Raw genomic sequence first — 24,693 nt, forward strand, 5'->3', positions numbered from 1 at the left:
AACATAGTGGCAATGCTTTATGTGAATAGACAGGGAGAAACCGGATCATTTTCACCATGACAGGAACCTGTCTACTTATGGAATCATGTTATGCTGACAGCCACTCAACTGCCAGGATTAATGAACAGTGTAGAACATCAGCTGTGAAGATACATCTTTTCTTCCCCCTGCATCCAAGTATGGTCACAGAAAACATACAATGGATTTTGCAGGGAATGTCAGTCATATGCATGCTTCCTTTCTCTAAAAGCCTGGAATTTAAGATCTCCGAATGACTTTGTGATGTCTGGGTTCCTGATCTTTGTGGACTACTGCATACCTGCTCTCTAAATTAAAGAGGAGGAAGATGTTCAGATGAGAGAATGCAGTATTCATTGCATCTCTTTGGACTAAAGAATTTTGGTTCCTGAATCTAAGACTGCTGTTATTGGAGGTACTACCACATCTGATGAGACAGGACATAACATCCCCAAAGTACGTGAACACTTTACCTGGATCCAGTGTCTCCGCATTTTCACTCTTCCTCTGGAACTTTGACTGTTAGAAACATGTTTGTTTTCCTGTAATGGTAGCATAAAATAGAGTTTTGCTAGTGGCAAGAAAAGATGAAGAATGAGGAAACCTCAAACCTCAGTAGGATTGCTTCTCCTTGCGTGGGTCTAAGCACCCTTTCCTTTGCTAAGCCATTCAGGCTTTTGCTAAGATTGTATCTGGCTTTGCGTGAAAGGAGAACTGGATGCTTCTTTTGCAGCTGCCGCCTAAAGGAATCTCTGACTCTGTATCACCAGTTGGCCAACTTAGAGCCTTCTGATCAAACCATGGTTTGATCCCTGGGCCTACATAGCTTCTGTGACTACTTAGAGTATCTTCAGTCCTGAGAGCTCTGGAGTAGCCATCAGAGGGTCTCTTCACATATCCACAAGTGGATTTCCTTTGCAAGGCAATTAGAGTAGAGCTCTTTTGACAAAACTCTGCCAAACTTTATATAGAATTCTCACCTGTAAAATCACCTGTAGGACAATCTGTACAGACAATGGCATCAAGGAAAAACAAAAATCTCTTTCTGTAATTATGGTTCTTGTTGAGTGTGTTATTCATACATCTCACAACTTTTTCTTTGCCACACTTAAAGAATGCTGGAAGTTGCATTGGTGAAAAAGCCAAGCAACTGTTCTGCTCATGACTTCTTTGCTTTTGGGAGGAACTTGAGAGCACAGCAGAGAACCCTGCTTGCCGAAGTAATCTTCAACCCTGAGCATAACGAATTTCTCTAAGGAGAAAGAAGAGCAGCAAACAATGAGAGTTCCTTTTGTGCAGGCCTAAAACAGTATTGGACAACACTGTTGTGGGTTTTGCCTGTAGTAGTGGCTAGTGGTGGCTCATGGGTTTTGCAGCAAGAAGTTATATATGGAACAGCTGGGAACTTTTTCAAATGTTTTCATTTCTGCCCTCCTCATTAGCTCCAAAAAGAAATAATTTTTCAAAGGTAAGGTGAGATTCTTCTGTGGCTTTCAACAATGTTCTGAACTGATGTTTGGGTTCTAGCAGAGAGAACTAGACTGTAACTGATCTGTTTTTCATCCCTAACCATCAAACCTCACTTGCTTATCATATGAAAACATGTATCTGCAAAAACTGTTGTCACGGGTCACCGGGTGTACTTCTCCAGATGTGCTGTGTTGGTGCAAAACATATGATGTTTTGTTTATATCTCGTGTTTCCTTAAAGATTGAGTGTTGCTCTGTCACTGATGGTGTGCCATCTGTAGTAAGCTGATTTCAGGTGGAATTCTTAGTGTTTCTAGACAAGGAGGTTTTTCTTGAACAGGTACTCCTGTAGCTGTGATTTCTTAAAATATTTTTTTTTCTATCTTGTGTATTTTGCGCAGCTCTTGGTCTTGCATGTTTCTATTTTTGTCATTGTAACTAGAAAAGGGAATGTTCCGTTCTAGAGGTGTATTCCTTGATCCGTTTCCTTTTCAACTCTAGTGTTGCTGTAAGAATGGAAATGAGAGACTAGTTGGGCGTGAGGGAGGTACTTTTAACTGGGTGAGGTGGAAGCCACCTGCGTGTGGACTGGAGTAGCAGGGAGCGGGTTATCTGCGAAGTTGCTGCAGGCTGAAGGAAACTTTGCTGTCTGTCATCCCTTGAGCAAATGATATGAGGTATAAAAGCAGAAGGCACGTGAAAAGCAGCAGCTTAATGACACCCCCTCCGCGCAGAGGGCGAAGGGAGGGCCGGGCATTTCCAGAGCGCGGCTGGATGCCGGCGGCAGCAGCCCTGTCCGACCCCCGCTCCCGCGGGGCCACCCTGCGGTGGGGCGCGCTCCTCTGGCGGGGCGGCTGCCGCCCCCCAGCTCGGGCTGCGCGGTGCCGCCGGCTGATCCCGTCGCCTTCTCCGGCGGGGCCGTGGCGGCCGGCGCGGCGGGGGGTCCGGCGGGGCGGGCGGGCGGGCGGCGGGGCCGCTGCCGCGGGGGCGGGCGCGGCGCGGGGCGGAGCGCGGCTCCCTGGGCCGCTGCGGGCAGCCGGGGGGAGGGCCCTGCGGCCGGTGACTTCATGGGAAGGAGGCGGCGGCGGGAGGTGGGTCTCGCTTTCCGTCTCCCGGTGCCGTCTGCAGGGCGGGCGAGAGGCGGCCGCTCCGCCGGGCAGCGCGGGCGGGGGGACAGCGGTGACGGAAAGCAGCAGCTGGGGGGGGACGGCGGCGCTGGGTTGACTCCCCCCCCTTCCTCCCCCTCCCCGGCTGGAGGAAGATGGAGCTCGGTTAGTAAGGGCTCGCGGGAGGAGCGGCGGCAGCAGGTAAGAGCTGCTTCTCTCTCCTCCTCCCCTCGGCAGGCCGGCAGCGCGCAGGGGCAGCCCGGTGCGGCGGCCCGCGGCAGGTGGCACAGGTGGGCCCGGCCGCCCGGCCGTGCCCGCGCTGCGGGGCTGCGGGCAGGCGGAGGGCACAGCCCGCGCCCGCCGCCGGTGAGGGCGAAGCCGGGCGTTTGGAAGCACCCCCCGCCCCGTGCCTCGGATTGTTGTGTGGGGATGCGGGCAGGTTTGCCGGTTCTGCCGCCGCCCCGGCTCCCCCGGCTCATTGATGAGCTCCGGGAAGCGCTTCTGCATTGCAGACTCTCGCCCTAGCTTCGCTCCTGCGTTCGCCGCTTTATCCTGTGAAAGGAGCCTGTTCCCTGGCCGGGTGGCCCGCTGCTCCTCGGGCAGGAGGCCGATTTGGGCAGGTGGTATCTCCTTCCCTCGTTCTTGCAGCCTGTCAGGACATCTGGGGATTGACCTCATTCCAATAAATATTAGACGTGCATATGATATTTCTTCTCTCTTTGAAAGAGCTATGAAAGGGAGTTTGGTAGGATCTTTGTGAATAACGATCGTTTGGAGTTCACATGGTACAATATAGTGCAGTGAGATAAAACGTGCATATAAAACATAATGCAGTGAGGTACACAACCTTATATAATCTAAATCTAAAAAGCTCGCTACCCCTACACTTATCCTGGAGGTTGTAGGAATATGTCTGTTCTAAGCTCCTTTTGGAGGCTTGGTAGGTATCTATCTGACACAAAGATGCAGAGCCCCTTGTGAGCCACTGCTGAAAATAAAAGAATAAATTGTTGACTACTTTTGCCATAGTTCTGTCACGGTCAGTTCCTCATCACTGGTCAGTATCGCGCACACACAGTGATACTGACGGCTGCATGGGCATACATCGCTCCACACGGCAAGAGGGAATGGTCTCGTCTGTTGTCCCTTAGGTGTGCCTTTAAATTGACCATATAACCTGTCATATTTTAACAAACTCTTAAGGCTTCACTTTCTAGGCCTGAACAGTGCTACATTTTCTAGCATACAATATAAATTTAATGTGAACAGGAAGAAATCTTCCACGCTTTTCATTTGACCTTCAGCATCTCGGAGAAATACTTGAAACTGATGATCAGGGCAAGTATTTTGCAATGAACTGGTTTAAAATATGTTGCTGGATGCAACGTATACAACTCGAATCACATCTAGGATGACACACAATCAGTGTTCTAAGCTCCACATCCAAAAGAAACTAATGTCTGATAAATTTGGCCCACATTTTATTTTAACTCAGTCCTTACAGATGACATTGACTTTAAAAAAGGTTGCTATGGCACAGATTTAAAGCAAAGTATATTAAGCTTCAGGTATTGAAAGTGCTGTTGGTAGGAAAAGTGTTGGGTTTTTATTTATAATCTGTTATTAAAATATGAGTGTGATAGCTGTTGAGGCTCTGTTTCCTGCTGCTGGTGTGAATTGACTAAATGGCATCCCTTCTATGGATGAAGGCCAGACTTTGCCCAGGTGTGAGTGTGCTGCTCATATAAGGGGCAAGCTAGAGTTTCCCCATTTGAATCTAGATTAAAGCTGAATATTCAATGCCTGCTTGCTCTGTGAAACTTTCTGTTACAAGCCTGTATGCTTTTGATAAAGCTGTAATATTGTGGAGTATAGAACCAGTGTGGGCTATGTATGCCTATACAGCAGAAATAATGGTATGACATGGAACGGAAAGGACGTTTTTGTGAATCTTGCTCTTTTGTGACATTATGATTTTATGTTTGCAGTTTACAAGAAGCTCAGTCATCTTCAGGACAGCTCATTTCATGTAGAATAGAATAACTGTTAAGGAATATGAGGCTGAGTAGGAATCAGGTCTAACAGACTAATAATTTGCTATATATAGCACAAAAATATATCAGTTTAAAAAAGTGGGGGTTTGGTGGGGGTTTTTTGTTGGTTTTTTGTTGTTTTTTTTTCAAGGGGGATCTAGAAAGTGTTGGTCCTGGTTTACCAATACAAACTCAGATAAGGATGGTAATGGCTGAATGGTTATAAGACTCCAAGTGACTATGGAATGAGCAAGTGGGAATGTACTTAGTCCTTTTGTAGTAAGCCTACCTCTGCATCTTTCATTGCCCCTGGAACATCTTCCTTAAGTTGTGTTGGCAGACTCAGCAAAAAGGCCAGGGACTGAAAAGACTTTCAGCGAGTGGGACTCCAGGTCAGGAATTCTGTAGACCTGTATACAGGCAGGCGTATGAACATTGAGTCAGATCTTACCAACGCAACTGTTGTGCTAATTATTGCCATAGTTGCCCTTCATGTTACTTACTCAAAAATTAGGGAATCTATGTTTTAATTAGCCGAAGTACTATATGTAGAACATCTAATTTTAGTTTAAAACCATATGTTTTAAATCTAATCACTGTGATGTTTTCATGTCACTTCATCTTGTATGAGTTCCTTGGTATTGTATCTGTGTTATTTGGGGAAAAATGGTATTTTATTAATTTGTTTATTTACTTCAAGGGTCCTCAAAATTTTTAAACAGGGGGCCAGCTGCTTGGTTTCCCCCCCCAACTCCCAGCGGGGGGTGGTGGTGGTGGTTCTGTAAATACCAGGGGCTAGATTGAGGACCTTGGGGGGCCGTATCCGGCCTGCGGGCCATAGTTTGAGGACCCCTGATTTACTTCATAGACATAAAATAATATATATATATATGTATATATATATAAAATGTGTTTTTAATCTTGTTGTCACATATTGCTATTTTGCTCTTTATTGCCTTTAGACACAGTAACTTCTATAGTCTTGATAGAAAAACGTTGACAAGACATTCTCGTGTAGTTATATATTGATGGAGAGAAAGTTGGAGTTGAAAGAGGGAAAGGACTAAGGAAACTAGCAGAATATTTGTCACCATATAGTCTAGACCTTAGCTCTTAGTGTTTAATGAAGTCTCCTTCTGTTTAATACATTGTGCATTCCCCAAAACATTGTGAAATCTAAATCTTTTGACTTGAATTTCATAAAATATCTTGGGACTTAAATAAAGCAAAAATTAAATGTACATTTTTAATTAAGGAGATGGCAAGCGCTTAAAATATCAAGTGCAACCGTTACTGAATTGAGGTCTGAAAGAAGTAGAAAAAGCTTTTTTTTGTTGTTGTTGAAGATTTTGTAATCTACCATCAATAAGCACTGTACAGCCATGCAAATGCATTCATAGCTATTTAGACCAAAGCGTAGAGCTTTGGACAAATTAATCAGTGTTGCCCTAATGAAAAAAACCTGGGAGATTAACCTGGCTACTTAGATGGTCTGAAAATTCAGCAGTGTAGTCTTAAGAGGAGTAGATGTTGACCAGTTAAAGTGTGATACAAATGTTGCATAGATGTTACGTTGTATCTTTCTGTATTTCTTTATTGTTGTTTTCCTAAGAAAAAGTATGACACAAAACTGAGGAAGTCAAGTATCCCTAGATAAGATGGCAGAACTGTCCTCAAATCCTTGAATGGTAATTAATTGGTTTTATTTTAAAGGCAGTTTAATTATTATATGCATGTAAATGTAACAGTACAACTATTTCACCATCAAATATTTTCTAGCTTTTTGTTTAGCTCTTACTGACCCAAGGGAGGAAAAATTGTATATCTTACAAGCATGGAGATACTGAAGATATGGAAGACTTGACTTACGGTTCCATTTTTAAATTGTTCTAGCATAACTGCTTCTGTGATGAGTATTTCTGATTTTAAGTAGTTTGAAGAGACAAATCTAATTGTGATGTATCTCAGGTCTTATTCTCAGTTTACTTCAGATTTTTGCTCTTCTATTTGAGGTCAATGCTGTCTATTTTAGGAACAGTTATAGCAATGGGTTTTAGTCATAGTGCTTTGCTGTAATGTTTTACTGCAGAATATCATTGACATTATCTGTACTTCTTTAATATCTTTTGGATGGACCCTGGGCAAAGCTTTAGGCTTGAAATAAAGAAATTGTTGAACTTGCTTATTAGCTTTTATTAAAAGGATTTATAAATTAATTTAATATTTTAGAGTCTCTCAGCCTTTTCAAGTACAGTTTAATTTGGAAAAAAAAATCATAAATCCCAGGACAAGAGTATGAATTTTTTCTAAGATAGTTTGAAAATGTTATTTCTTATGTAATTTATAGAGGAAGTGGAGGATTGCTATTGCTGAAAGTATTTGTGAAGACTTCCAGTTTTTTTCAAGATGAACATATTTGCAAATACTTCATGATACATTTAGTAAAATTAGTATTTTTCACAATGTATGTTGAAAATTTCATCGGTCAGAACACAGAGATATGCTCTCTGATCACAATTTCAGTCTGGTATGTGATGCTTCAATACTGTTTAACCTGTACAGAGAACAAAGTATTATTTTTTTAATGCAAGGGTAAAGTAGCTATTTTTAATCTGTCAGTGTTTTGCAGATACTCAGTGCTCTATAGTGGATTTTATTTCACTTGCACATTCTCTTAGAATCTGCTGAGTAATCATATGCATTAACTAGTTAATCAAAGAAGAGACAAAACCCATGTAGAAACCAAGCAAGCTGTGAAAGAATTTTGGTTCTTGTTTTTATCACAATGGTTATATTTCTGCTATTGTTTTCAGAATTAGAGTAAGGAACACCGAGAACCTGTTCTTTAATTAGATGCTTGAAATATCACGTTTCTAATCCTGATGTCTGTTGATGCTGTTAGTGACCTCTTGTTATATGGAAATTTACAAAGTTGCTACTGATGCGTATGACCAGGACATGTAATTTATTTCTAAGCTATTGCTCTGATTTTATCAGAAATGTGTTCTAATGCCTGGGATTAAAATGGCTAGCTGCCATGGTGATAGTACCATAGAAACTGGTAAAATAATCATTGCCTATTAAGAAATCTGAGTGAAATTTTTTTTCTGTCTTTTATGTTTTAACACCTTAGCAAGAATGGAACTCTGCTGATATTATATTAGTGAAAAAATTACTGAACAAATTCCTTTGCTCTGCATTACACAGCAGACCACGCTAAGGTTATTTTATCGGTACTGTTGAAACATTAAATTCTGGAGTGACTGACAATTAGTCATTCTGCAGACTACTTTTAGTCTCAAGAACAAGGGCATTGGAGTAGACACCTTTCTTACAGCATTGATCCTTATTGTTGTCACTTTACCTTCTTCTACTGTAATTACTTTCTAAATAGTGCAGTTACTACAACTTTCTTCCAGCAAAGAATTGCTGTGGCTGTGTCCCATGGGCAGTGTCTACATCAACACTCAAAGCCCTGTACTGACAGAACTTTAATTTAGGAGCTTGACATTGTAAAGGGTTTTGTCTGTCTCAAGTTATGCAAGTTGTGAATACAAGAATGCCAGAGAAGATCGTGTAACAGGTAATATCTTTACTTGTTTAACTTTTTCTGTCTCTTTTGAGATCTACTGCAACAAGAAACAAAGTGTGAGAAACAGTCCCTGAGTTGGGTTGCTCAGTCTCTTGTTTGAAATGAGTCATTTCTCTATTACTGGTAAGTGACTCTATCAGGTACTTCCAGCCTATTGGAAATTGCTAAGCAAGGACATGGAGGGAGTGATCCCAGATATATCTGTGTAGGTACGCAATCAGTAAATTTCTGTGCAAACACCTATATGGCCTTCAGTGTTTCCAAGATACTGTAAAGGAGCTTTTATCCTGTGTTAAATAGTTTTCCCTGTTAGCACTGAGATCAGTGTAAAGGACAGATTCTTGATGGTGGTGAACTTGAGTTCATTACTTAGATTCAGTCTGTACTAAGCAGCAAACAGTAGAAGTAAATACAGGCTATCAAACTCTACACTTAGATACAAGTAGGACAGCACACTTGCTCTAATCAGAATAGCATACTTATCTGAGAACGGAACCCAGACCGAAGTGTTGCAGATGGGTATGTCAGGAATGCTTAGCCTCAGATCCACCGTCCCTTACCAGAAACCTGCCTGCCTCTCACCTGAGAATATTTAATATCCCAGTAGCTTCTGTTCTAAGTCTTTGAGCTGTTACATTGTCAATTGCAGAGAAAAGGAGGACATACAGGTGTTTTAAATAACATTGTGCTAATGGGAAAGGATTATTTTAGTGTAAAGAAAGCATTGATTTAGCAAACTATAATTAAGCGTGAAGCAATGAAATCACTTCCCATGTCTCTCTAAGTAACTCTTTACATCTTTGCCTCTGGAAGAGTACAGGTGAATTAAAGGAAAGGTAGAGTATGAAGGGAAGGCAGATTTATGTAATTCCAACAGAAATAATGACAGAATATACAACCCATAGATAAAGTTTGTATGTGGGAAAGATTCGGGGAGTGTCATGTGTTCATCATTTCTGCAAGTACAATTGAGTAAGAGCTGCAGAGAAACTTCCTTTCAGCACAAATTAACAGAAGTAGCATATATTGTAGCGGTCTCTCAGAGAAGGCCACGAGGATAATACTGAACAAAGTCAGGTTGATACAATGTCTGCAGTTTGGTAAGTTGATACTGTCTGTTAAGAAATTGCCACAGAAAAGCTGTAACCTTTTCCTTAACTGTGAGTACTGGGATTCAGTGAGTACTGAACATTTACAAGCTGATGATTAAATTCAGAGATTGTGAGGTTAACCTGAAAATTTGGAATTTAAAACAAAATTCACTGCAGCTGAGATGCTTTATATAAATTTCATTTTTTCTCAGTGTGTGTTTCATGTTTGGTATTTCAATAATCATAAAAGCAAGACTTGAATCAAAACCATGTGAGGGCATGTCAATGCCAAGTCATTTAGGGGAAGCTCCAGGTCTGGATGACAGCTTACCAGAAGGATCTGAGGTCCTGTGAGTTATTCTCACAGCTTCTTATCATGTATAGTTTTGATATCCCAGGAGGCAGTGGGGGAGATCAGATATTCTAATATTGGGCTTTATACAATGTCTTTTCTGTGTTGAAAGGCCTGCTTGAAGGAATGAACTTATGAGCCATGTAGCTGGGGATGACTTAGTGGATGAGGAACACTTGGAATGACAGGTCCTGCAGAAGCTAAGTGTTTCTTAGGAATAGACAGTTTGTTCCTTCAGGCTTCTTTGTATGAATGCAGTATTTTAGGAACTTAGATATACAGAGCTGACATCTGCCTGTTTATAACTGAGGTTTTCTTGCATGTTTCTGTTACGGAAGAGTTCCTCTGTTCTGTTCATTGCTAAATACTTGGAGGCAGAGTTTCAGATAAGCTAGGAAAAGTTGTTTGCACTCATATAAATAATCTTCCTTTTCTGGGAGGTACCCAGAAGTGCTTTACTGATTTTCTTTTTCTCTCATATTCTTCTCTGTTTGTAATCATACTTGTATCTCCCTGCTCCAACATTCCAAACTGAGGATGCCTAATAGATAAGGACTGTGTAACAGTTTTGTGCAGGAAATAAAAAGATAGATATTCATTAGTGCATAGGCAGACTGTAAATGGTCAAAGCAGAATTTAATCAGGATTAATAAAAAGTTGCCTATTCTTGGCAAGCATAGGAGGAAACTAAAGGCTATGAAAAAGCATGTTCTGTGAAGGTTACACAGTTTTTTCTCCTCCTCTAATAACAAAAGTTCTCTTGAAGAAGCCCCATGTAGAGGTCTGTAATGTCTCCTGGGCAACACAGTTTATTTTTATCATTCTGCATTGTTCAAAATTTCTTCTGACAGTGATGAGAGAAAAGCACGTGTAGAACAAAAAGTAGCACCATAAAATCTAGAGCTGTGCTGTTTGTAACAGTAATAATAATTATGTTGTGTCATCCTTGTAACAGGAGATACCCATTTTCTATCACTTAATCTGTCCCATATACTTTTCTCAGTCCCTTTATTCTACAAAGGGAGAACCCTTGTAATTGGCAAAAGGGGATGGGTCAAACAGAGGCTAGTAGGTTGGAAACTGATTCTCGGGACTTGTGACTGGGAGAAGTAACAACAGTTTTGCAATGGGGTCCGAGTCTGTTTGAACTGGTTTGCTTTGTGACTCTGAACACATGCTACAAACTATTCACTACTTATTTCACAGGGGGGGATCTTCTTTAAAGCAAGCCTTGAAGGTGCTGGTTTACTGGCACATGCACCTTACTGATAAGATGTATTGCTTATCTGCAGGCCTGGTAGTGCTCTTGACCACAAAAAGATGATATGCTGATTTCAGCAGATAAGCAATATGTAGCCATACTGGAAAACCTGGTGAATGTGCATCAAGTTGAGCTTGGCTGCTCTCCTTTAGCGCTAATGCAGATTAGGTGCTTGAGATAAGCTGTTATGCGCACAAAATGTTGCACTAGTGAAGTGCAGACCTCAATTAACATGGAAATATAAATCATTGCCTTTTTCTACTACCGGAGATGAATATTCATGCCTGAGCAACTCAGTTGTAAGTACCTGGAGTTGATGAGATGGTTGCATCTAGCTGATAATCTCTTGACTGACATTGATACAAAGTTTGAGAAACAGAGCCATTATCATTTTCCTTCCTCCAGTTTTGTCTCCTAAAATATGCTTTACATAAAAATGGGAGAAATGGTTCCTTCAAGAGCTATTCAGTTGTTAGCTTTCATTCCATGTGTCTCTTATATTAAATATAAAATATTTTCCTATCCAGTATAAATAGAGGGATATGTTCTCATGAGAGAAGATATCTCTGAAGTCAATTGCTTCTTGTTAAATGTATGTTTATAGCTATCAAAGAAAAATATGAAATACCTTTCTTTGGATTTTGTAATCAACTTCACCTTAATGAAAAGATGCTTTATTTTTGTGAGGAAAAGGTTAGAAGAGCACGTAATTTTACTCTGTGTGCCATTGTGTGTAGAAATAACCCTATGACTGGTTTTATCCCAATTGTTATCTTAGAGAAGTTATAACAACATATGTATACATATGTTTTCTGTGAACCATTTTTCTTCTGCAAATCTGAGACTTACCAATGGAGGAGAAAATTATTCTGTCTGTAATAAATCCCCTGAGAGTCATGCTGCCACAGCCCTTTGGAAACTGGAGAAAAAAAGGTATGGAGCTTTAAAAATACAAACCCCAACAATTCACGTCCCCCAAACCACTGAAACAACACTTCTTTCCTAGTAAAATAATTCCGGAAAATAGCCTTTGAGTTGTAGAGTTCTGAGTCTCTTTGGCAGAAGATGACCTCAGAGGGAATAGTTGTGGCAATAAAATATATTTTAAGCTGAAATGCTAAAACAGTGAATGGCCAACAAGTGGATTTAGCTTTTACTGTTACTCTGTTCACACCTGGAAAACAAAATCTTTTGCTGTTGGAGAGCATCAGATTGTGTGAGATGTTTTAAAACGCTTCTCATGACTGATATTTATGGGAAAAAAGAATCTATTTTGTGCTGCTTGAAATGATGCCATGTCAGTATATTTACTTTTAAAGTGGGGCAAGAAGCAACTGTACAAAATAGTTTGCCATATAGTTGTGATTTTTTGGTGATGTTTTATCTGCAAGCCATATCTTTCTTGGATATGGCTATGGAAAATACATTATGTTGGGGGGGGGGGGATAGATTTCCAGGAAACCTGTGCCCTCCCACAATTGTACAGTATATTTCATGGTCTTAAGAGGAGGTAATTTTATATGTGATTCAATGCTGTGCAGTAAAATCCTGACATCTAGATGAAAAAATATCTAATAAGTGTAGCTTGTGGTTATTTTATTTGTTTTTATCACCATACCATGAGAATTTAATGTAGTGTTAATTATAATTGTATAATTTGAGATAGAGCAGTACACACAATCAGTTTAATTTTTTTCTTTAAATGCAGCAGTAAGAATGGGGCTTGCCAGTGTTATGAATGTAAAAACTCCAGAGCAGTACTTAACTTTCTGTACAGATGTTTAAGGAAAATGCAACTTTTATTTGATCTTCTACCTTAATTTACAAAGCAAATGAAATACAGTAGCTGTATATATAAAACTAAACATATGTATATAGTTATAAGGGACTACCATTGGTTTTAAAAGAAAAGGAAAAGATTCGTGAAAACATAGCTGAACTTTTACAGGCAAGTGTTCTAGAAGAATGAGTTACTGAGAAACAGCAAAACTATTTATCAAAAAACCAGTAGGATATTTTAAACCTTGTACAGTTATCTCTAAGTTGGGAAGTAGCTAATCCTACAGCAGTTTGCCAGAAAAGTTGCCTTTTTTAGAATTGGCATTTATATAAATTCCTGAGCAGCCAGGTAAGGTTAAAAGCTTATCACCCATTTAATAAAATACCTGGATGGAGAAAGCTGCTAATAATATGGAGTGTTCCTTCTGTGTTGCTTCTGCATGTTCCCACTGTTTGTTTGGCTGGAATGTAGTGATGTTATGTATCTGTAGATCTAACAGCTCTTCTTTTCTTCAAGCCTTGCACTGTTAAATTGGGTCACTGCATATAATGCATGTTAAACAAGACAAGAGAGTTTGTTGTATTTACAGAAAAAGTTAGTAGCAAGGTTTCACGCTATTACAGGAAACATAGTTAAGAATAAGCACAATTCCTTTGAATCCATTACTAGTAGTTCACAAACAAATAATGTGTTCTTCTGCAATACATCTTCCTATGTATGTAAATGTCACAGGATTCGATAAAGTTGACCAAATGTGACAGAAAGTAGAGTGTGGCTCTGAGGTTCAGTGGCTTGGTAGATCTTTTGAGTAGTGTTTTGCAACAGAACATGTAAGTTTTGTGGGTTAATAGTTGAGATGATTTTACTTTTTTTGAGACGGAGAGACTAAAGTGAATTACTGTGTAGTATCAGTAGCCTATGCGGAGTGAGTTGTTCTACGTTTCCAAAGCTCTTTGACTCACTCCAAAAGCAGACTACAGGTTCTTAAGAGATCACATAACTTCTTATAATGGGATTTAGGCTTCTAGGTCATATGAAGTATTTTTTAAAAGTTTATTCTTGTCCTGATGATTAATCTGCCAGATAATGTTGTAATTTCATTAATAGTCAAGCTGTAAAACCCCAGCTGAAAACATTGATTCTATACCTGAAAAAGTGGAGCTATGTATTGGCCCCAAACCCTTGTGTTTTCTCAGTTCTTCTGTAATTTGTAAAAATGAATAGTTTCCTAGCCCTTAGATGTATATATTTAAAACTGAACCTGCAGGTGTACAGTCTTTCCTAAACTATGGCAAATACATTTCATACTGTCATGTCTCTGCTAGGCATTCCTTCTACTGATTTTTGCTGTAACAATAGGAATTGAATATGTGAGAAAATGCTTGTCAATTTTTAGGGCATTCAGGCAAACATTGCTGTTCGTAAACAATCTTTTTAAAGAGAATTCGTAAGTTGGAAAATAGTATTTCATGTCAGCTCAGAAGGTAGCCTAAAAAGCAAGCACTTTTTTTTTGAGAGCTCACATGCACTTTCAGCTTTTTTTCTGGGTATGGTTCTATATGTCTTTACTAGCCTTGAAAAATCAATTGGCGTTCTGCAGAAATCCCAAAATATCCTAATCTGGCATTAGTTAATATTTTCATTACTGACTTGGATGAGAGTACCTATGTTATTTTTCTGTGAAAACAAAGTAGGACATTTTGCAAGAACTTTGGAGGCTTGGAACAGAAGGAAACATGGCCATGACAAACTGAATGTTTAATCTAAAATAAGCACCGTGTAATTCAATAATTAATGCACTTCAGTAAGAGTAATCAAAATTTGTGAGTACTACTCAGTTGAACAGGTTCCTTATCTGAAAGAACTAGTTGATCCTATGTGATACTGTGGCATCCCTTCTCTTAATTTTGTGCAGAAGAGTATCTATTGAGAGGAAATTACTATTCATGCCATGTTTTCATCCATGCTTGTCTAAGAATCCAGCGTACTTGGAAATATTGAGTGCCTTTCTTTTCCATATGTTCCCACCCTTTTGGGTTTAAAAGTATTTTGGTTTAGTAACACCTATCTTGTTTAAGTTTGCTTCTGGTTTTGACTCTAGATAAAAGTAATTTCAGATTATTTATTTTCCTGAAAATAACAAAAGCACTTGATTGGCAACAGGTTACACTTCATCTCACAGCTGTGCATCTGAATGTATTGTTGTACTGCTGTAAATGTATGTTGTGTTATGAACCCCATGCTTGCCAGTCATAGGGTTTACACTGATCAGTTACGAAAGAAATTTTCTAAAAAACTTGTTTTCAGTACTTCTCAAGAAAATTTTCAGATGAAACTGCCTGAAGAATCAGCAAATACACTAAGGCTAGTAAAATTTGCTTTAGTGTTCAGGGGAGTAGGGCTTAAAAGTTATCCTTTTTTTTTTTTTTTTTTTTTTTAAATTCCAGAATGTCGTTTCCATGTACTAATGGGTATATTCTTCAGAGACTTTGCATCTGTTGCTGACTGCAGTGGGGATTTAGTGTTGTGATGGAGAGATGCCTAGGCTGTGACTCATTTGAGTTCAGTGGGACATTTATGAGGTTTTATGGTCTGATCTCCTGATGTCATGCAAGCTGTAGAACTTGGTGCTGTAGTTTATGCTTAAAAAGTACAGGTCTAGTTGAACTGAGACATCCTTTTCAGAAAGACACTCCTGACTTACAGACTTTTAATTCATTAGATGAATATCTTGAATACATAAAAAGTAGCAGCTTTGGTCATACAGGTTGTACCTTTGTGGTTTAAAGAAGCTCTTTTGTGTCCCCTTTCTTATGACTAAGAGTGAAGTTGAATGAAAGCATGGGGTTAAAACATGAGTAAGAGAAAAAAAAATTGCTTTTATACGATAGCTAAGCTTAGGCTGTCTCAATTAACCAGTAAGTATATGCAGGTTTTAGAATTATCATGACCTAAACCATACGAAATATGCATACTCTATTTGTAAAAGTGATCATAGAGTGTGAGATTTATAAGTACCTACATAGTTTAGTTTATTTGCTTTCTATTTATTTGTGGTTTAGGTATGTATCCTATGATAAAAAGTTCCCATCAGCTTCTACTGAGACCGTAGGTAGCGTCAGAGGCCTGCATGTGGAAGTCAGGTTACAGAACCAAGGCCAGGATGGAAAAGCTGCTAATGCTGTTGTACAAACTGGCCTTAAAGTATTTTATGTGTCCAGAATTACCGACAGTGCCCGGTGTAGCAAATGTCTGGAGAAAATAGTCTTGTTTCTTAAGGTTGTAAGCTAAGACAGTTGTTAAATTTCATGCTCAGCTTCAGAGTTTATATGTGATCACTGAAGATGAGTATCTGCCTTAAATAAAGGAGTAGGTCATTAATCTTTTGCGAGATGTTCATGCAGTCTCTGCAAATACAGAAGCCTGAAGGATAATGTAATTTCAGTAGCAGAGCCTGCTAGCTCGTGTGTCAGTGTGTTGTTAATCAGAAGAGAATGATAGTATATTAATAAACATTCATGCTTCCAAGCTGAATTGTCACCAATCTGTTTAAAATATTTTAGTTGCTTTTCTCAGATCTTTACTGTTAATGAAATTACCTTCTAAGATTTTGTGTATCTGAAAACATGCAATAACAGTGCCAGAAACTAATTTAATATGCCATGGGAGCTTTCCTAATGAAATTAATATAGCATTTATAACCTTTTTAGAGAGGCTTTTCACCAATCACAGCATAAAATGAACTCCCAGAAGACCCAGATGCTCTTTTTTTCCCCCAAGCTTTTATACTTCTGCCTGCTTCCTTTCATGATATATGAAATGGAAATTGTGAAATAAAATGTAATTTTTTATACCCTTCCATGGATTCATAATTTTATTATTAATTGTGAACCTCAATTTTAGATCACTGTTTCATTTTTTAATTTGGTAGGCTGTATTTTTCTAGAAGGTAGCAGCAACTAGCAGTATGGAATTTTCTTTTGAAAGAATTTGTTTTCCATTTTCTACCAAAATGCTTTTGTGATTGCAATGCAAAACTTCAGCTTGAGACCTGCAGTTATAAGGTTGAATTGGGTAAATTTTTTCTGGTTTTGGGGAGTTTGACTACTTTTAACGTTGTTGTTTTGTAAACAGTGAATAAAATGTACTTAAACTTTTGTAACTAGGTAGTACTTTTCATAAGGCAGGCCACAGCATGCTGAGGAGAACTAACAGGAAACTGAGTATTAAGCTCTCAAAGGTGAGTTAGAACTAAAACCAGTATGTAGTGTAGCTACATACTGGGGTTTATTTAAGAACCAACAAGATTTAAGCTTTTATCACACTTGATTCATTTTGCATACTTCCTCACCTGCTCTGCTGCCAGCACTATATTCACTAGGTCTTGACTTCCCTTCCCAGCTGGGAGATCACTGCTGGTTCAGGAGGTTGGGTGCAAAGTTGTGCTGGTTTGTGCTGTGCATCTCCTTGTAGCTGCCAGTCTTGGACGTCACTGGCCAGGGTCCCAGGGCATCATCCCCTGGTGTTTGTCTCCATGCATCTCTGATCTCTAGGGTTTTCCCTCGCTTCCCCAGTCTTTGCTGCCTTCTTTCCTGGCCCCCTTTTCTTTCTGAGACTAACACTTCTTTCTGGGAGCCCTTATTTTTGGCACCTAAACTTGTATTGTCCCCCAGTTGAAATAGTATGCAAAACCACAATGTGTGAGCAGCCTTTTAATTGCATGTTCTGGCTCTGTGTTAATGGGAGGATTCAGAATGTGATCCTTCTGTTAGTCCAGGTGTTACCAAAGTTTACAAGCAGCCTGTACAGATTACAGTGAGCATGTACCAGTCATTTGCTTGAGAGTTCAGAATTCAGCTTCAGATAGTCACCCAGGGATGCACCTATATGCCCAATTATCTGCTGCCTGTTAATGTTTGCAATTGAAGCTATTTGTTTCACTATGACAGCAACTAACGTACCTAGGCCAAAAACTATATTTGGTGCCATTAGGAAAACCTACATTCACCTTGTCATAGTCTTTGATCTTGACCAACATGAATATCTAGCTTTTGCATCTTTATTACAGGAACTGAATTTCTAAGATTACTTGGTAGGGAAGGAATCCAAACAGGGACTGGTGTTAAAACAGAGGGACAGCATGTGGCTGTCAGTTTAGATCTCACATGACAATTTCAGGGTTTACTCTATTTGAGTCTTAAATAATGTAAGAACTTGACATGCTGCAGTACTTCACGTGACGAATTTCAAGTAGCTTTACAGTCCTTCAGGCATGCAAAAGGCTCCCCTATTGACTATATGGGTAGAAACATACAGGTAAAATTTTAAAAAAGGAAGATGGCCTGATAGTAGCAAGAAGGTTGTGAATTTTGATTATTTCTTTTCAACTTCTCATCTAACTTTGTTGATGGCCTTTTCTTTGGTGCTTCCTACATGGTTAATGTGAGCATGTCCCTTTGCTGGACTGGGGAACGGTCAGGTTTACCCTCACTTTTCAGAGTCAGCACTCTTAGCTGGCTGTTATGTCATGCCTGGCGGTGATTTACCTCAGAAACAGAAAGTATTTTGGGGGGTTCAAGTTCCAAAAGCATTGTTTGTGCATCTCACTGTTAGCGTTCCAAAAGTTTCCATGATTAAAACACTTGTATATTTGAAGTAAATATTAACGGACTTTCTCGGATTGCATTGTAGAAGCAACACAGGACTTTTCTCTGGTTATTATTTCTGCATTTCAGCTTATGTAGAGAAGACATTTGGAATATGAAGAACAGCTTCAGAGATGAACAAACTTCTTCATTTTATCATGTCATAAGCCATTCAAGGAGCAGATACTAATCTCTTGCTCTTTCCTTGCACTGTTTCTGCAGCTTTTCATTCTGCTGTTTTATTTGAATCAGTCATTTATCTGCACATCCAGTGTTCCCGAGAGAAAATAATATGCAGTCTGATTGTTTCTTCTCTTAGTTTAGCATCCTTTCTGCTGCTGAGTATCAAATTTTATTGAGAACATTTCAGGCAGCTCCAAGAACTGTGCTGCTGACTGAAACCGAAGGAATAGTTGCAAAACGTGTGCTTACCACAGAGATGATTAAAAGCACCTCATCTGTTCGATTTGGAAGGAGAATTCACAAAGTACTTCTCAGGCAGTATGATCTACTTCCATGGCAGAACCAAAAGAGATGTCCTAATATTTTTTTATTTTTAATTTAATCAATTAGAGAAAAGGGGTCAGGAACCCTTGGAGAAGTGAAATATCACCCTTTATACAAAGATAAAACACACATTCTAGATGATAAGCCTGCTCTGTATTTGTGACAGAGAAGGATGTTTGCCACACAGGAGTTTGTACACTGTTAGGATAGAATAAATATATATACATATTTGTGTATTTATATGCACATGTAAACGCCTCTGTGTGTGCATGTACATCTAGAACAGGATGGCCTGATGTTACTGGTGTTTAGCATAAGCTTTTTCCACAGGCCCTTCCTTTCTTTTTCAACTGTCTCTCCTAAGCTCGCAGCAGGGAGTGCAGTGGGTATATAGCGTATAGTGAAGTTCTGGCCCTGCTGACTTCCCAAGGGAGAAGATTTTGGAGGCAATGAGATTTTTAGGGAGTGAACGATGTACGGCTTTTTTAATGCTCTTCACTGTGGGTTTTCTTTGAATTTGTTTGGGTTTGTTCTAATCTTGCACCATTGGTGTTTCATTTTTGGGTGGTGGGGTTCTTTTGTCATTGTTTGGGTTTTCTTCCCCACAAAAGCATAATATGCTTATATAGAACTACTGCAATGTATTGGTATGAGTTCCAGTTTCTCCCCAGAATCTCAAGCCATTTTTCATGTGAGATGCTCTCAGTGTGGATTACCAGCCAGCCAAACAACATGTGGGCTATTCGTTGTTTCAAATAAACAGTCTCATTACTGTTAGCCAAATGTGGGTTTAGCAGCTATTGTACATAGTTGATCTTGGTTGTGGTAAAGCATCTAAATGTTGTGGTACCAATGATTTTTTGCTTAGGATTCATGTATAATCTTAGAAGTAAAGAAATAGTCAGCATCTGTTGCAAGTTACAGCTGTACCAAAATGTTTTATTGATTTGCTGTTCAATCACAGGAAATCTGAAAGTTGTGGGATAGAGTAGTAGCTTGTGTAGATGACTACTTCAGATAAAATGAGAGGATATATTTCTGGTAGCTACTTACTAAATGGTAAGTTGAATGCTTTCTAGATGTTTTGTATAATTTAGTGCAGTAAACAAAATGCTTGATGAAAATCAAGCCCCATAATTTTACATTTTTAATAAAAGCTTCTTTCTGTCATCCTGGAAAGGCAAAGAAACTAACCTACATCTTGCTATATCCATTGTAAAACTACTTGGTTTTTCATAAGGTGATGAGGAAGGGCCTTTGCCTAATACAAGCAGAGTGCAGTCAAGTGCCTTTTTTTTTTTTTTTTCTTTTTTCCTTTTCGCCCTTGAGGTTTATTTCCTGGTGGGGAGAAGAAATTTCTTGATAAGCAGGAAAGCTGCTGAAGTTACAGAACCTTCTTACAAAGGTGAATTTGGCATTCTTTCGAATAGGGAAATATGCTGTTTAATATAAAGATCATTAGCAGCAAGATTGGCAATTGACCAAAAAACCCCCACATCATTATTTTATTCATATATATCACCTGGGATGAAAGTAACCTCACAGCTGCAAGACGTGATTGAACTGTCACAGATAGTCTCTGTTTCCACAGGACAGTGAATGTCATATCCAAGACAGCATGACATTTCTTGTAGCAAACCTGGCACTGGAAGGGGAATGAAGTTCCTGCTGAGTGGCTATGTGGTTATTGGCTTATTGTCTAAGATCTCTTATTATTAAAGTGTTTCATGCCTCATAAAGAATATTTGTAAAATGATATTATGTTAATTACCATCTTGAGTGATACGTCAGGTGCTGAAGTGCAGACATGGAATACTAACAGCACATCTCTCCTCAGCTTGAGCTAAAGAGTCAGGTGCTGTAGCCAGGGTGTGTAATGCTTCACGTGTTCCAAAAGCAGGTAAAACACACAGTGAGCCAATGGATTGTGTTTTGATGTGTGTAGCAGAGCTGGGATAGAAATGAAGTCCCCAGTACATTTCTTGCCTAATCATGGGCGTCATCTTTCTAATATGTCTCTGAGGCTGTTTATTTCTTGTTCAGGAAAGGCTAGAAAATCTTTCTATTTTGTGGTTCTATTAAAAATTTCTCAACAGACTGAAGAGAGCAGCGTAAAAAAAAAAAAAAAAGCTTATTTAAAATCAAATGCTTTTAAATAGTTTTCAGCCCTTTGGAACTGGATGTTTTAATGCCCACATCCTGTTAATCTGTCTTTGCATCTTCTAGGAGCTGAGTTGTACAACTTCCAATCATTCTCAACTGTAGTTTACTGAATATTTGGAGGATTAACACTCAGATTCTGCATTATACCTTATTCTTCCCTTGATAGATCACTTAACTGGGGAATAAGGGAGTGTATAGGGGATAATTGCCCAACTTACAAGAACTGAACAGCTGCTTAATACACGTTTAATCGGTTGTATTACAGCCCAATGTAAATGAAGACTCTAACTTGATTAGGCTGAATAAGCATGCCCTGTTATTTCTGGAAGAAGGTTTTTGCTATTGAGAATACTATGAGCAAGGAGCCCCCTGTGTCTGAGGCAAAATTTCTAACTTTGGGGAAAATTGATGTGTGGAGTCCAGAAAATTATTGTATATTAAACTTGTGCCCTTAAACTTAGGATATGAGTCCTATATGTAAACACTTGGTGATTTCTTTTTTCACACAACTGAGTAAGTATGCTGCCTCTTAAATTAACTGGAAGATACAGATGGTTGACCCCTTAGGCAGGCCGTTTTAATTTTAGACACCTAAATTTAGAGATTGGACTCTCATTTAGAGCATTTGGTTTGAAAGATTTGGACTGGAACCCAAGAGCTTCACCGTGTCCCTGCTTGTATTACTGTCATCTCTCTGAGCCTCTCCCTTCCACTGAAATTAATAGCACTTCTCTCTGTCTTGAGATGTTCTCAAATTCCTTTATTAATTTTTCACTCACTTTTCTTCAGAAAGTATGTATGTTGCAGTTCCTGTTATTAAAAGCAAAATCTGAATCAGATGTGGAATGCAGAGAGTTTCCTCCCTTACAACCAGACATTTACAAGTGGCTGCTGCAGGTGAAGCTTACTGTGGGTGTCCCAAAAATGTCAGTTATAAACCAAATTAATAGATAAAGCTCGTGGGGGAAATGAGAAAGGGAAAACATGAATGGCACATTTTGAGTATAACTGAAAATCCACTGGAATCCTTCCTTTTAGTTCAGGCAAACTAAAACAATCTTTTTCCTTTTGTTATTTTAATTTTAAAAGTTACTCTCCCAAGTGAAATGTTCTTTTTTGGAACTTGTTTATGAAATCAAAGTAATGACTTAGCAGATTTATTGTGGGATGACTGTTGCCCAGTCTTGGAAGGAAATTGGTCAAAGTGTTGCAACTGGGTCTGAGGGGCACTGCATAAAAGCCTTTAAAGTCTTAAAAAAATCAACCAAGCTGTAAAATTGAACTGATAAATCTCTTTAGATGGGGCAGTTTATTAGCTGTACATCAAGCTGGATGTTACTGAAGGGAATTTGAGGTAAAAGCTTGAGTGATGTCCGATACAAGTAGAGATGGGAAGATTGTTGTATCAAAAAGAACATGGTTAATAAAAATTAAAAATATAATATTACATATGTTATTGCAGACGTTTTCCATAATTTTGAAATTATGCAGAGAAAGGTTGCTCCTTAGGTTTGTTTGGGAGTTAACTTGTGTGTTCCCATCATTACCTGGATTGTAAAGAAAAAGTTATAGCATGTAGTGAATGTTTTAGGTTTCATAATTAAGAAAACCTCATCAAAGAAGAGGGAGTTACTACATTTATCCAGAGGACAGACTGACAGACAGAGATCCTTGTGTTTTGGAAGGGAAAATAGTCTTTGATATACTCAATTTTACCTGATAGTTCAACACAACTGCATATTCAACCTGTTACTGCAATTCAGCATTGCAAATCAGATCCAGCACATTCTGTGGTGGAAGGTATTAAAATCAGATCAATGCAGCTTTATATGAAACTAGTAGTCTTCAACTATATAGACAAATACACACTACAGTCTACCAGCCAGATTTCTGGGTTGGGGTATGCTGCAGTCACATACTGGAATTCCAAAATACATTAGGGATACTAATCTATGATATTGTTCCTAGTATACCACAAAAATAGTGTTTGAAGTGGCACTGTATTCCTTTAATCACTATCCTTTATTCTCAGCAGCTCAGTGGAATTAAGCTTTGGGCCAGACAGTGACAGCTAGAAACCATTTATATGAGCTTTGCGGAAAGCAGCTATCATGAAGGGCTCTTTTATTTTTATGTGTAATTTGTGAAAAGGGTAGTGTTATTTTCCAGTGCTGTGAAGAAAGTAATACACATTTTATAAACCATTTCTGTTTCAATGCTATCCATGAGAAAATGTCAGCAAAACCTGTCATTCCCCATCTCCCCAAGGCCATAGACAAGCTCAGGAGTCCCAGTTGTCTTAGAAATATTTCTGTTACTAATACAGCCTTTTTTTTTTTTTTTTTTTATTGTACATAACAAAAGCTGTACAACTGTCCATAGTCATTAAGGCATGAAATACAGAGACAGAAGCATGTGATGTTTCATGAGCCTTCTCTTGGGCAAGGCCCCCAAAATGAAGCAGCAGTCTTGTATCAGGAAAAAGCGTAAGTGAAGAAATCACTACAGGCCTGTGGACATATTCTGATGAACGCAATCACTATGTGTTTCCTGAATCCATAAAGATCCAAGACGGTCAAGAACATGCTTGCAGTTCACGAGGAATGAAAGCTTTTTTTTTTTTTTCTAATCACTGGTATAATTTTAATTTCTTCCAGTGTATGAGAAGGAGTAGAGTTGTTAGAAGTTCTAGCTTGCTGTCTCTCATGCTGTTTTTATTTTATCATAGTTCTGATATGTATTTTCTTTTTGGCAAAAATATTTCACTTGTCTACATATTAGAAAGTCCAAAGGAGTTTGACTTACATGATTGGATATAACTTTATCTGAGGAATATGTTCTTCTGTCTAATCAGAAATACCATGAATGGCTGCAGCTGTTAGATGGCAGATGGAATAGCCAATTTGGGTGGTAGTCCAGATAAAGGAATAAACAGATTCTATAGAAAGTTGTTTAGGACAAGATTAACAAAATTTTATGGTGTATATTTCTTATAAACTTTTATATTTTGGGTGGATACATTAAGACTAGGTTTGAATAGTTTTTTTTCAATGGACCAAATTCTACAATCTGAAGGAATTTCATGTAAGGTTTTTTAATTGTTTGGTGTTTTTTTACTTTAGGAAGAGCTGTTGAGTTTGGTGAGATATCTTTCTGAAAAAGTCTGCTTTGATATAGGAGGTTCCATGTAGTAGAGAATGAAATCTGATAGTTAAGGCTCAGAGTTACAAATGCTGTGGACTAAAGTGGTAATTGAGTTCAACAGATAAGTAAGTGAAAAATCTCTCAAAGCAACACAAAATGCAAACCCAACTATGCTATTTTGTACTGCAGCTTTCTGAAAGGATGCCATACAAAAATAGTAGTAAAATGGATTCGTAACAGTGGGAAAAAGAGATACTTCAAATCTCTAAGTGTAAATGTATGATCAAATACTTTACTATCTCTCTTCTACAGGTTTCAAAACCTTTTGTAGGTTTTGAAAAGAAATTCTTGCTTGGTATGTCATTCAGGTAATTTAAAATTAATTTTATTATCCAAACAAGAATGAATGTGACAGTTTAGGCTGGGAGTTTGAGACTAGAAGTCCAATAAATTCTCCCCACTCTTTATACAGAAATCTTATGTAATTGGGTAGGTAGAGATGGTGTACAAATTTAATATTAAATGATAATAG

General features: G+C 38.7%; 1 protein-coding gene across 5 annotated transcripts in view; it reads left to right on the top strand.

Moving 5' to 3' along the window:
- The first annotated feature begins 2,462 nt into the window (after positions 1-2,462).
- Positions 2,463-24,693, top strand: part of OTUD7A (OTU deubiquitinase 7A) — a 138,094-nt gene continuing 115,863 nt past the window's right edge. For 3 of the 5 annotated variants that reach the window (XM_080395575.1, XM_080395577.1, XM_080395576.1), the window contains exon 1: positions 2,464-2,794. The gene's annotated coding sequence lies outside the window, so the exon portion shown is untranslated. Of the gene's footprint in view, positions 2,795-24,693 lie in introns of all 5 variants that reach the window. The other 2 variants (XM_080395578.1, XM_080395580.1) reach the window with 1 other exon arrangement.

The sequence above is a fragment of the Falco punctatus genome (assembly GCF_963210335.1).
Source record: "Falco punctatus genome assembly, chromosome: 7".
NCBI lineage: Eukaryota > Metazoa > Chordata > Aves > Falconiformes > Falconidae > Falco > Falco punctatus.